This window comes from Chaetura pelagica, unplaced genomic scaffold (genome assembly GCF_000747805.2).
Source record: "Chaetura pelagica isolate M959 unplaced genomic scaffold, ChaPel_1.0 scaffold358, whole genome shotgun sequence".
Lineage (NCBI taxonomy): Eukaryota > Metazoa > Chordata > Aves > Apodiformes > Apodidae > Chaetura > Chaetura pelagica.
Window position 1 is genome coordinate 256,741 of NW_009954233.1, and position 12,680 is coordinate 269,420.

Consider the following 12,680-nt stretch of genomic DNA (forward strand, 5'->3'; position numbering starts at 1 on the left):
TGTGCAGTTTCCTCAAAGCATGGTGGAACTCATGACTTGATCTTGACTTACAGCTCCAGAGGCCATTGCAGTTGAGGGCTCCTGAGTCTCAAGTTACCTGAAGACTGAGAGGGAAGCATTAAACTCCTTGCTTCTCCCTGTATAAGCAAATCAGCAACTTCCCTTTGCTTTTCTTGAAGGGAGAAACAAACGCCAAGCAAGCCCAGGTACCACCTCCTTCTATTGCGCTTCACCTCTTGTTCTTCACAGCTCAGTACTAATCATCAGTCCATAATGCAGTGTAGCATTGCCAGCCCCATCCTGATGATGTAGTTATTTCCAATTGGCACTTGGGAGCAGTGAAGATGGGAGGCATTACTCATCGCCAAGAGTACAGATGTTTCTAATTGCTTTCCATTACCAAGAATAACAGCTGTTTACATCTATCAGCAAATAATTCACAAGAGCTCCAGACTATTAAGATAACACACCCCACCTGGTCACCATCACAAGTTGTCAAGGCCAAGGTAGTGGCTGCCAGAATCCCCTTCTGCATCTCTGTTCATCAACTGACAGCATGTGTCACCTTCAGATATCCTTATGCTACCCCACAAGCCCTGGCTTCTCGGTGGCCTGACAGATCAAATGGACATATGGATTCTTCATGGCTTTGCAGTAAATGTTTTATGGTTATACTGCAGCCAAGGGCAAATGACAGAGGAGCAGGGGACTTGCAAATAACCCTGTGAAAGAAATATCCACACTTTTAATAGATTAGTTAGCAAAAAAAGTGTGCCTGCTTTGCTTCACAGCTGTGCACAGAAGAGTCCTTAAAAATATACACAGTAGCTGATGAAATGATTAATTCTTCAGCTCTCCCGTGAACTGCACAGGGATCAGGTAATGAGCCTGCAGAAAAGTGTCAGCAAGGGAACTCTGTTCTTCACTTAACTGAATCAAGTTGTCTTTTCTAAGGCCAGTGCAGGCAGCTGTGGGTGCAAACAGCCACTGACTCTTGCTTCTGTCACGTTGGCCAGCCCAGCTTGTCAGCTCCTCTTCAGGGACTGGCCCTTTCACAGCACTTTGCTGCCTGGGGTCGGGCTCCCCACCACTTATGCACTACAAACGGATAAGCAGGCAATTAAAATTAATAATTGGGAAACAGGCAGGGTAACGCCCAGCAAATGACTATTACCTCGTAAGTTCATCCATATTAACAATTTCCTAATAATTAAAGCTGCATTTTCATTTCCTTTACAAAGCTCTGTACGTTCACTTATCTGTAAACAAAAAACCTGACCACACAAACTAAAGCAGATTACTGCCAGCTTCTGAGCCAACTGGACTGATTCAGTGAGAAACAAAGGAGAGCGAAAAAGAAAAGCATGGTCTCCATCAAATGGAGAACTTGGTCCCTGTGTAAAACCTTCCTCCAGCTGCTCTCTGGGAAACTTTTTCTCATGCATAAATCCCTTATAGGACACATTAGCTGTCTCTGGTAAAAGCACTGGTGTATCAGTACCTTCTCTTCTATCTGTTATACTCAATTGCATCCATTAAGGAGACCTTTCTTCACATTATTTTATACCCTAATAACTATATCCTTACAATACTAACCTAAGATTTGACGCTACTTCATTTTGGTCTATGCTATGCAGTTTCTACTGCTTTACTTAGATTAGCATAGATGTAGCACAAATCCTTCTAAGTGTTAATGTGCAGTTCCTGTGAGTTCAATGCACCAAAAAGAAGAGGATTTTGACTAAGGATAGGATTTGGAAGCTGCTCCTATTTCAGGAGTGTCATCTGTGCCTCCCCAGACCCTCACCCCAATTCCATCTTCCATGACTTAAAAACAAGGCTCTCAAAAAAGGCTCCTTCCTGAAATTAGAGGTTGTACAGATATATCCCATTAACATGTTTTTAAAAACTTGATTTAGCCCCTTATACACAGGTGTACCTCTCTCTAATTAGTCCATTGGCTTTTTCTGCCTTGGGAATGTCAAGATACCCCATTAGTAACTCCTTTGCAAGGTCCTTTAAACACAGAAATCCCAGAAAAAGCATTACTCTGATTCCTCCATAATTTTTTGGTCTCCCAGAGTTGTCTAGCTATTGCTGTTCTCATAATTCCTGGTATTTCAGGGCAGTGCCTCCTGCCCAGGGATCCCTGCCAACAAGAGCAGAATGCCATTATGAGAGGAGGCTGCTGTGAGCTGCCACCATCACAGGGAATTTATCACTGCAAGCCATGACCATAATGGACTCCTTCACCAAATGACTTTGGATGCACAGGGCTTTGGCATCCAGTCTGCCATCCACACACTATTATTAAACTGGAAAACACATGTAATAGGAACAAGGGACTGGGACATCACATCAGTGCAGGCAGCAATCTCACAGAGGCTCTGCACACAGAAGCAGAGGAATTCACTCCAAAAGTCCAGACTGCCTGACAGGCGGGTAGGAAAAAAAAAAAATGGAACTCTAGAGCTTTGCTAAATCCAGCAGCCTGGGAGGGATGTTCATACTGAATGCTTTTGGCTGGGAGAATGAGTTTGGCCAGAAAATTCAAGATGCAGAATCAGAGAATTACCTTGGTTGGAAAAGACCTTAAAGATCACTGAGTCCAACCATCAATTCAACTCTGACAAGTCCTTAACTGAAACATACCCCCAAGTCCTGCATCTACACAACTCTTAAATCCCTCCAGCAATGGTGACTCCAGCCCTGGCCAGCCTGTTCCAATGCCTGATAACCCTTTCCATCAAGTTTTTTCTTCCTAACATCCAATCTAAACCTGCCCTGGTGCAACTGGAGGCCATTACCTCTTTTCCTGTCACTTGTAACTTCATTGAACAGACCAATGCCCACCACTTTACAAATCTCCTCTCAGGTAGTTGTAGAGAACAATAAGGTCTCCCCTCAGCCTCCTTTTCTCCAAGCTAAACAACCCCAACTCCCTCAGCCACTCCTCGGTAAGACACACAGTCCAAACCCTTCATCAGCTTCATTGCTCTTCCTTGGACATACTCTAGTAGCCCAGTGTCCTTCCTGTAGTGAGGGCCCCAGAACTGAACACAGGATTCAAGGTGCAGCCTCAGCAGGGCCAAGTACAGGTGCAGGATCATCTCCCTGCTCCTGCTGGCCCCACTACTCCTGATACAAGCCAGGATGCCCTTGGCCCTCTTGGCCACTGGCTCATGCTCAGCCCCCTGTCCATCCAACACCCCCAGGTCCCTCTCTGCTAGGCAGCTCTCCAGCCACTCCTCCCCAGGCCTGTAGCACTGCTTGGGGTTGTTGTGGCCCAAGTGCCCAACATTTGGCCTCGGCCCATCAATCCAACCTGTCCAGATCACTCTGCAGAGCCTTCCTACCCTCAGGCAGATCAACACTTCCAAACAGCTTAGTGCCATCTGCAAATTTACTAAATGTACTAAATTTACTATCCCCTCATCCAGATCATGGATAAAGATGTTAAATAGGAATGGTCCCAGTACTGAGCCCTGGGGAACACCATGCATGACCAGCTGCACACTGGATTGAACTCCACTGACCACAACTCTTTGAAGTTGTGATCAGAAGCTACAACATTATTTCCAAACCTTTGATGCTCCAACTTTTCATCCTTGACCAACCTTAATGTGGATTACGTATCAACACATTAAAACTATTAAGCACATGGGGGCCTTCCCCAATATTCAGTTCACAATCAGGCAACTAATTAAGTAGTTGATTTTCTGAAGTGTTCAGCATCTCAAAACTCACAGTACTCAAAAACAAGCTTTTCCCTATGTGTGGCTTTCTAGGCCAAGATGGAAAATAAACCCTTCTACTTGTCAGTGGAGACAGAAAAAGCAGAGCACAACTAGAGAACTCACTGACCCCTGCTGTCTCATGTGCATGCAAGACATACACTTTCACCATCTGACTAGATGCCCCACTTCTTCTGAAATGGTTACTACCATTTCTTATGATACACTGTCACTTCTCTCTCAAGCACATCCCTCATACTACCTCTTATAACTAAGATCTTTTCATTTCCTTTAGGCCTACAGAGAATTTCACTGTTTAAAAGACCAACTATCCAGCTACCAAAGAGCTGTGCAAGACACAAGTGCAGTGCCATAAGAACAAGGAATGTATTACTAAACTCACAACAAGGACTTCTGCTGTCTTCCCTCTCCCATCCTCAAGTACCTATAGGTTCTCCCACAGCTGTTCTTCAGTCCTGTAAAGAACTGGATCCTTAAAACATGTAACTGAGACCAGGAGGTGCTGCTAAAGCTCTCTTCAGCCCACACTCACACCATCCTGGCCCCTGTGTAGTTTACTAGAGCCCTATCAACCTGTTGGCTTACCATACATTCAAGAGAGGAAAACTACCAGAATGCTCAGTGCCTTTGGTCTCTCCATCTCCACTGTTCAATGAAGACTCACGAATTTCACGGCACCTACTGTATGTGTCTGCATCTAGATACACCAAACAGTAAAAAAGTTCCCAGTATCACCTAAAAACCAAGAAAACCCTGACAAGTTGCTCATTCTCCTGGTGAATTCTTGAAAGCTGAAAAACACCTCAACGATTTAAAAGCAAATGCTAGTTTAGGCTTTTTTTACTTCCTTACTATTGCTATTTGAAAACTAGCCTGGGGATTTCTACTGCTCCGGCCTCACAGTTTTGCATGCTGGAGGCTGCCACCTGCTGTGAGTGCTGGGAAAGCAGAGAGCTCCAAGTATAAAGATTTAAGAAAAAACAAAAAAACAAAACCAAACACCCCATCAAACAAACAAACAAACCAATAACAAAAACCACAGAGGCAGCAGAGCAATTTTTCTCAAAGACTAAAGCTCTTCTGAGCTCCTTTGCCTTCTGTGTTGAAAACCACTGCAGAAACAGTCTCCATCTATCTGCAAGAACTGTTTAATTTACCCTTATGTTTTTTGATTTGAGGATACAATGCTATAGTTGATGTGGAAGATGGATAGATAAACCTAAAATGTTGAGTCCTGAAAGATGCCAGCACAATCTGAAACAATTAATCTTACTGAAGTGAATGTGCTCTAATAGGGTGTGCAGGCACACACCATTCATCAAACCACATCTATCCATCACACTGCAGCAGACAGAGCTTGGCTGGGCTGCCTCAACTGCAGGATGACAGGGCATCTCAGAACCTGCAGAAGGTAGTTTTCTCTAGGTAATTATTTATGTTTGTCCTGAAAAAAAGATGAGCCAAAACCTCTTACAAACAGTACTTATTTATCATTAAGACATCAAAAGGAAAAAAAACACCAAACCCCATCTCTTCTTTGACACAACTTGCCTATCTTGACAAAAAATGAGAAGCTCATTTGCAATAAGTTTTAAAAATCTATTCTTTTTGAGGGTGAGGTGCCCCAAAGAGATGCCACCAGGAAAATTACTTTCAAACTGTATATAAACAGTGATTATTATGCCACCCTGATCAGCGTTCCTACCTCGGATGGAGAAGCTCCTATCACTTTTTTTCCTTTGCTCTACACACAGCCAGCAGAATGCAAGACATCCTGGTAGAAGGCACAGGTATCAATACACGTACCTAGGCAAGGAAGGGGCAGGGATAGAGGGAGGAAACATGGCACTGTTCATGCTTGTTACAACAGTCCTCTGTGAAGAGCAAGACTGTCCTCCTGGAGAGATTTTTCATAGAACAAGGTGGATCACACTTCCAAGAGATGGACGTGGCTCATCGTAAGTATAACAGCAATGATGGGTCGTAATACATTCCACTTGGCTATCACTTGCTACACAGCTCTAAGCACTACAGCTACTGCTGTGCCTGGTGGGAGCTCTGTGGACAGAACTGAGCCAGAGAGCAGATACTGTGGTGTTCATGACAACCACCACCTTTCTTTCTCTCCATACCACAGTGTCCATCACAAGCAAGTGCTCCAACCTCTGGATCTTGGTGGCTCTCTGCTGAGCTCTCTCCAGTTTATTTATGCCTTTTGCTGTAAGCCCAGGCATACCCTGTGGATGTGGTCTGAGGAGAGGTGAGTCGAGGGACAGAACCCTTTGCCTCACTGCACTGCCTGTGCTCCTGCTAACAGAGCCCCTCGGCTGTATTCCCACCAGGGCACAAGGCAGGCTCACATTCAGGCTGTTATCTGACCTGAGCCCTCAGGTCCTTTTCAGCACAGCTGCTCCCCATGGCATCTTTAATGCATCAAGCTGAGTGGACAACAACTTTTCAAATTACAAACCAACCTGACTTGTAATTCCTCATCCAGAATACCACTGCCTACCATATGAAAAATCCTAGGGTGGATTTCAGCAGCACAAACCTTTCCACATTGTACAACAACATGCACACCCCACAACAGAACAAAGCACCTTTCATCCTTTCCAGCAGGGCCTTCCTGAATTCTTTTATCCACTTCAAGTCCACTTTTATAATTTTAAATCCTAAGGAAGCTGCATCAAAGTAACATGTCTACTGTATAAGGGGGTGGCATATTCCTGTTGCACACTGCATTTAAGCTAATAGAAAAAAAAAACCATCACAAAAACTAAGACTAATGAATGATGGCTGAATCAAACTACAGTAACAGAAGAGATTATTTATTAAGAAAGACTTAACTGTTGACTCATGCTTCAATCCAAAAGAAAGAAAGTGACCCAGTATAGCACTTGAAAAAGATGAACAAGTTATTCTTGGCTGCTTTTTGTACACTAGAAGAGCGAAAGAGAAAAAAACTACTTCAGCCAACTAAAACAAATTTGTGTTGGGTAGTTAACCTGCAGAACTCACCTTTCTCCCTCATGCAAGAAATCTTCATTTTTTACACTTGACTGATACATGAAGCAAAAACAGGTCCACAAAAACATGCAAAGTTGTCATGCAAACACAATACCAACTGTAGCTCTGAGGTCGTCTTTTAGCTGACCAAGGAAATTTACTCAGAAAATCATTTTACTTCATCCAACAGGTCTCCCTCATCAAGGCTACAGTAGGCAACTCAGCAACAACTTTCACTTGAGCAGGCTATTCAAAACTGGATCTCTCTCCTCATGAATTACCAGGTGCTGACCCTTGCTAGAACAAGAAAAGCTCTAGAAGACCTTCTTGAAGAAAAAAAGAAATAACAAGTGCAGATAGCATTAGGTCCATTTCAAGTTTTAAATGAACTTAAAGAGTCTGTTGTTCCTCCTGTCTTTTAATTACACTCCTTTCCTCAGCCTAAGATTAAATGCGTCTCATTTCAGCTGGACAAGGACATAGTATCCCAGTGTTCTAAACCATGGAAAACAGGAACAGCTACTGAGATGTTCATCTGAACATTTAACTGTGGCCATGCAGAGCTACCAGGCTACTGCACAACAAATCTGACAGCTTTCCCAACTAAACCTGAAAGCCAGTCTGCAAATTTTTACAAAGGAACTTAAAACAGGTCATTCCCTGGTGCATTCCCAAGCACAGAGTCCAACAAATCTATCCACATCCCAGTGACCACCATCCTTTGTTCACGGCTAAATGAGAACACAGCCCAGCTAATGGGAGCACAATATGCAAGATGCCAGAGCTTCCCTGTGATTTACAGTATGTCTAATGAGCAAATCCATTGAAGAGGTTTGTTGTCTACCATAAAACCAGATGGATATAAGCAGTGATTAGAAGCAATTAACTTCATGCAGCACTGTATTTTCCATCATTAATGTACTATGTACCCCATTAGATGTACAGAGGCAAATATATGAATAACTTACATTCCACCTTAATTTCTTATATGCTTGGGTAAGGTGGAGGAAAAGGGAGAGGTGAGGGGAAAAAAAACAAAAACAAGAGGATGGAAGAAGTTCACAGTTAAAAATATATTTAGTCCAAAGCCATCTCTGCCACACATACTAGCCTTCAGGTGACACTAGCCATTTCTTTTACTTATCCTGATGTCACAACAGCCACTGCAGCAAAGAGCCACTGCTTACAGTAACCTTAGACACATGATTTTAGTCATCAGTAAAACAGCCATAATGCCCTAACAACAGTGATGGAATACTTGAATCCTTTCAGTGAAAATGACAAAAGAGCATAGCCCAGAGAATTTAGGTTCTGTGTCTTAAGAGAAGATCACCAAGTCATTAGAACACAGTGCTTAGGCTTTCAAGTCCTTGCTTTATAGTATCAGCAACTTAGGTGCAGCTCTGACATCTTTTTCACCGCACACAGACAAGCTGAACAACCCCCTTCTACACAGCCCTGCAGATTCCACAAGCTTAGCCATATATAAAAAGCAATTTGCCATAAAAAAGAAAATTGAGTGTAGATGGGGCTGTTAACAAGAAACACCATTGCTGACTCAAAGAGTCCTGATGTAGCAAACAGCCAGAACTGGGAATAACCTACCTGGACAACCAGAATCTTTTCCATTTTCATCACATTAACAAGAACAGGAATCCTTTCTGGAGGCATCTCTGGTATTCCCAAGTGCCCAGTAAGATCAATCATTCCAGTCTTGCATACTTAACAAAAGGAAAAGGACTTAATAAGCCAGTGCTACAGGTGAGTATTTAAGGACAAGAGCTCCTAGGTACAAACCCTGCTTGAGTCCATAAGCACTTCAAGCCATCATCATGAAAAACATGGGCTGTGCATCACCCTTGGGCTGCAGCAAAAATAAAATAAAGCTTAAAGGAGAACCATCACCCCCTTACTCATTAAGGTCTTACACCTCAGAGAAGTACATCAAAAAACATCAGATAAATTAACTTCCCTATCTCTTTCCCACTGGTCCACTGTAAGAACTACTGAGCAGGATCAGAGCTACATTCCAGATGGAACAGAATCCAGTTTGTGACAGTAATTTACAGCAGAGATTTCAGAAGTCAGTGCAAGAAATACCACAATGAGCACCAACTAAGCAGCTTTTGGAAGCTATTTTTCCCAAACTCCAGCCTGTGAGTATAGTTGGTTTGTACTGAAAGCACTGATACATGGGATTTGGGGTGTCCATAACAGAGTAATTTTAAAAAGCATTCTGCACCGTCATTTTTTTTCTGTCCAATTAACTAAGAGTAACATTTACCCAAAAGAATTCTCTTCAACCACACCAACTGCAATGAAAATAATGTATTTCTACAACACTTGCATGATCATTTAGCTTTACTTTCACTGAAGTTTATAAAAAAGAAACGTTTTGTAGGCAGGTAAGGGTGGTCGGTCATTACTTCCAGTAGAGATGACAAAGCTTAATGTAATTTTCCCCTTTCCCCTCCATCACTTTGCAACAAGCAAAGCTTTCAGAATCAGCAGATATTCAGTAATCACTCAGAGCTACACATCCATTGTTCTGGGCTTAACTCATGTGTGCAACAATGTTCACATGCCCATTTGGGAAAGGGCAAACCCCTCACTGCTGCTACTAGAAGGGGTCCAGTCAATACCTAGGCTCTGCTACCCTGATGTTCAATAGGATGGCATCTGCTTTATTGAGCACCTAAGTTCTGCTTGAACAGCATTATGTAAAACAAGTCGTTGCAGCATACCATTCAGTTTCACTCAGATGGGAAAAATAAAACCAACAAACCTCTCCAAAAAAACAGTTGCCCACACAACACAAACTGGGTCCTCAAATGACTGACCCAATCATCCAAGCTACAGGCACAAAGAACTTCTGTACTGAAGGAGAGCACTGCTCCCAAGAGTAAGGGCACAACCAGCCCACCACAAGCTACAAATAAGGGAGGTGTTAGTCAGACTGTCAAAAGAAGCAGTAGCTAGTGAAGCTAAAACACATCCTGTTTAGATAAGCTATTATTCATTTAAGTTTTTACTATCTCCAGAAATGGAAACCCCAGCACCGCTCCAGGTCCCTGTTTGAATGCCTGACCACTCACTCAGAGAATTAATTTCTCCCTTAAATCTCATTGGAATTTCCTGTGTTCCACTGTGTCCCTCTTGCCTGTCACCGTTCACCTCCCAGGAGAGTCTGGCTCTGCCTTCTCTGTGCTCTCCCATTTGGCAGCTGTAGACAGCAGCAAGATCTCTCCTTGACATCTCAAGCTCTCAGGTTTCTCTTAAGGGTGCCCACACCCAACCTTAAGAGATTCCCTCTTCAGACTTAACAGTTTGAGTTGTCTCAGCCTCTCTTCCTACCCTATGCTTCAAATACTCATATAATATTGTATTCATACAGCAAATAAAAGCTTCTGGTAGAGAAATGCAGCTGACTGCCTGTCTGCTCCAGTTGCCTAGTCTCATAAAGATAACTTACAGACCTAGCAGGAAGACAACCTGGAGAGCTGAGACTTTTTTAAGTGTTGCTCCCTACTCGGATTTCTGCAAAGTCCCAAGATTCCCTGCCTTTCCTCCTTCCCTTCAGAAAATAAAGCCACAGAGAAAAGACAAGGGGGGGGGGAAGGGAGCAAAAAGCTGGCGTGTGGTGGTTTGAAATGAGCAAGATGTTAACTAATTTTACTTTTAATCTTCCCTTTTGCTGCAAAGTGAGCCATTCAGGCATCACATCTTCCGCATTTTTCTTGCCTCTTTCAGAGAAGCATATTGGGGCAGAACTTGCCAGCTGTCTGCCTCCTTCGCCTTCTGCTACCATTATCCTGAGGTACCACCCCACCTTCTGGCCCTCCAGTTTATGGGGGGTGGGGAAAGGAAAAGGAGGAGGGAGGGCAAGGGGGGGGGGGGCAGGGAGGATGGGGAACACACTTATTCTTACAACACATCACCAGGGGGGAAACCAGAATGAACCTAGTCAAATATTCTGACAGAACACAGCATAGAAATGAGAGCTACAATTTTTCCAAACAGTTTACATCTGCCTTCATGTACACTCACACACCCACACACGGCAAGAGTCCTCCACTGCAGTTTGTACTGTAGCTTGCCTTGCAACTTAATAAAATCCTCACCATGGAGCCTTCCATTAAGGAACAGGAGCAGCTACCCCTTCCCCCCACACCTCGGTAGTATTTCCTAATGCTAACGCTCAGCCAAATCCACTGAGTCAGGTTTGGAATGACTGCAGTTTCATGGCTTGCAGGCTCCAAGTACATACAGCAGCCTGGAAAGCAAAGCCCTAATGCCTCATACTGTCTGTGAGTAGGTGTAGCTGTTTGCAAAATATGCAGCATATAGAACCGGTGTGTGGAAACAGCTCTACATGTACAGATGGATTCAAGTGATGTGGAGCATGAGCACATCACAGAAACGTATAATTTTTCCTATCATTATCAACCACAGACAGAAGCATGAAAAAGAGTGAACAAAAGAACATTTTGATTTAGCCACTTGCTCAAATATTCCCCTCTGGTTTGTAACAGCAGTTTTGTCTTTTTTTTTTTTTTTTTTTTTAATCAAGCCACTGCAAATCTAGTGTTTTACCTCAAACCATTTTAACCCCTTAAGAACTACAAAAAAACCTGCATTTGTACCAACAGCACAACATGCAGTGCCCCACTGCTATAAAAGGGTAGACTTTTGTTTAGCAGAAATAGAACATCATGAAATCAGACTACCTCAAAGATCAGGCCACTGACCAAAACAAACACCCAGGATGCTTCATGGACAAGTCTGAAGTTTAGACAGTGTGGCTTCTCCCACATTTATTTGTTCACCTGCTTTCTCTTGTCACATTAGCAGCTATTCATAATTGACACAGCAAATGGAGGTTTCTCCATTAATTTTGCTTACATACTTGAAGAAGATACATAGGCTTTTGTCTTTTGATGCAGCTGATCTTCATAAAGCCCCCTTTTCTCTACATTCTCCTTTCCTGACACAAAATGCCTTATTTCCCCACACCCATCTTCCTGACAGCAGTATTTTTTCCCTCAGCTGAACACAGGACACATTTTAAGGCCATGAATAGTTCTACGCAACTCAACAAGCTACTCACACATTTAAGGACACCAGTCTACTCAAGTGCTCCACAAGTTCCAGAACTGAGCTGTAGTTAGACCTGCCATAACTCACCTACTCAATCTACTTTCAATCTTACCAAGAAATCATTAACAAGACCAGACAGTTGATGACAACATACAGTATGGTGTGTAGTGTAAAATTCTCATCTAAATTATAAAGGTCCTCACACACTGATAGAAGTCTATTCCTTCTGGAAAAATAGAGGTTTGGATTTCAAGCCCTGAAGGCTTCCTTTCAGTTAATTGTTTCAGCAACAATGTCTGATACTGCCTTCAGGGCAAAGGAGGCTTGAAATAGACTGATAAATCTCAGGAATTACAGCAGGAAGGAAGCTCAAGAGGCCTTGGAGCCCTCTCTCCTTCTTCCAAAGAGGTTTTTCTGCACTTTAACTCCTTCTGACATGAGACAGTTCCACATATCTCAAAAGAGCTGCTCCAATTTCAATATTTTGCACTAGCTTCTGCTGTTAATTATAGAAAATCTGGGTAGGTGTCAACATCAGCAAGAGAAGAGGTCTGTTCTTCCACCTGCTCCATCTATGGGAAGGAGCTTGCATGACAAGGAATTGAGAAACAAACCAACTTACCAGGATCTGAACCTCCCAGCTGCTAGGCAAGCTGGTGCCATAATACCAAACACATTAGAGCAGCTATGAAAAAGCCTTTCAAGGAGTCCATTATGCTTTATGAAACCAAGCTAATACCCTCACTAAATCAGATTTCTTTCCAAAAACGACCTTTGCCAGTTACAGCGTGCAGGAAAATACCTCTGCTCAGATGACACAAA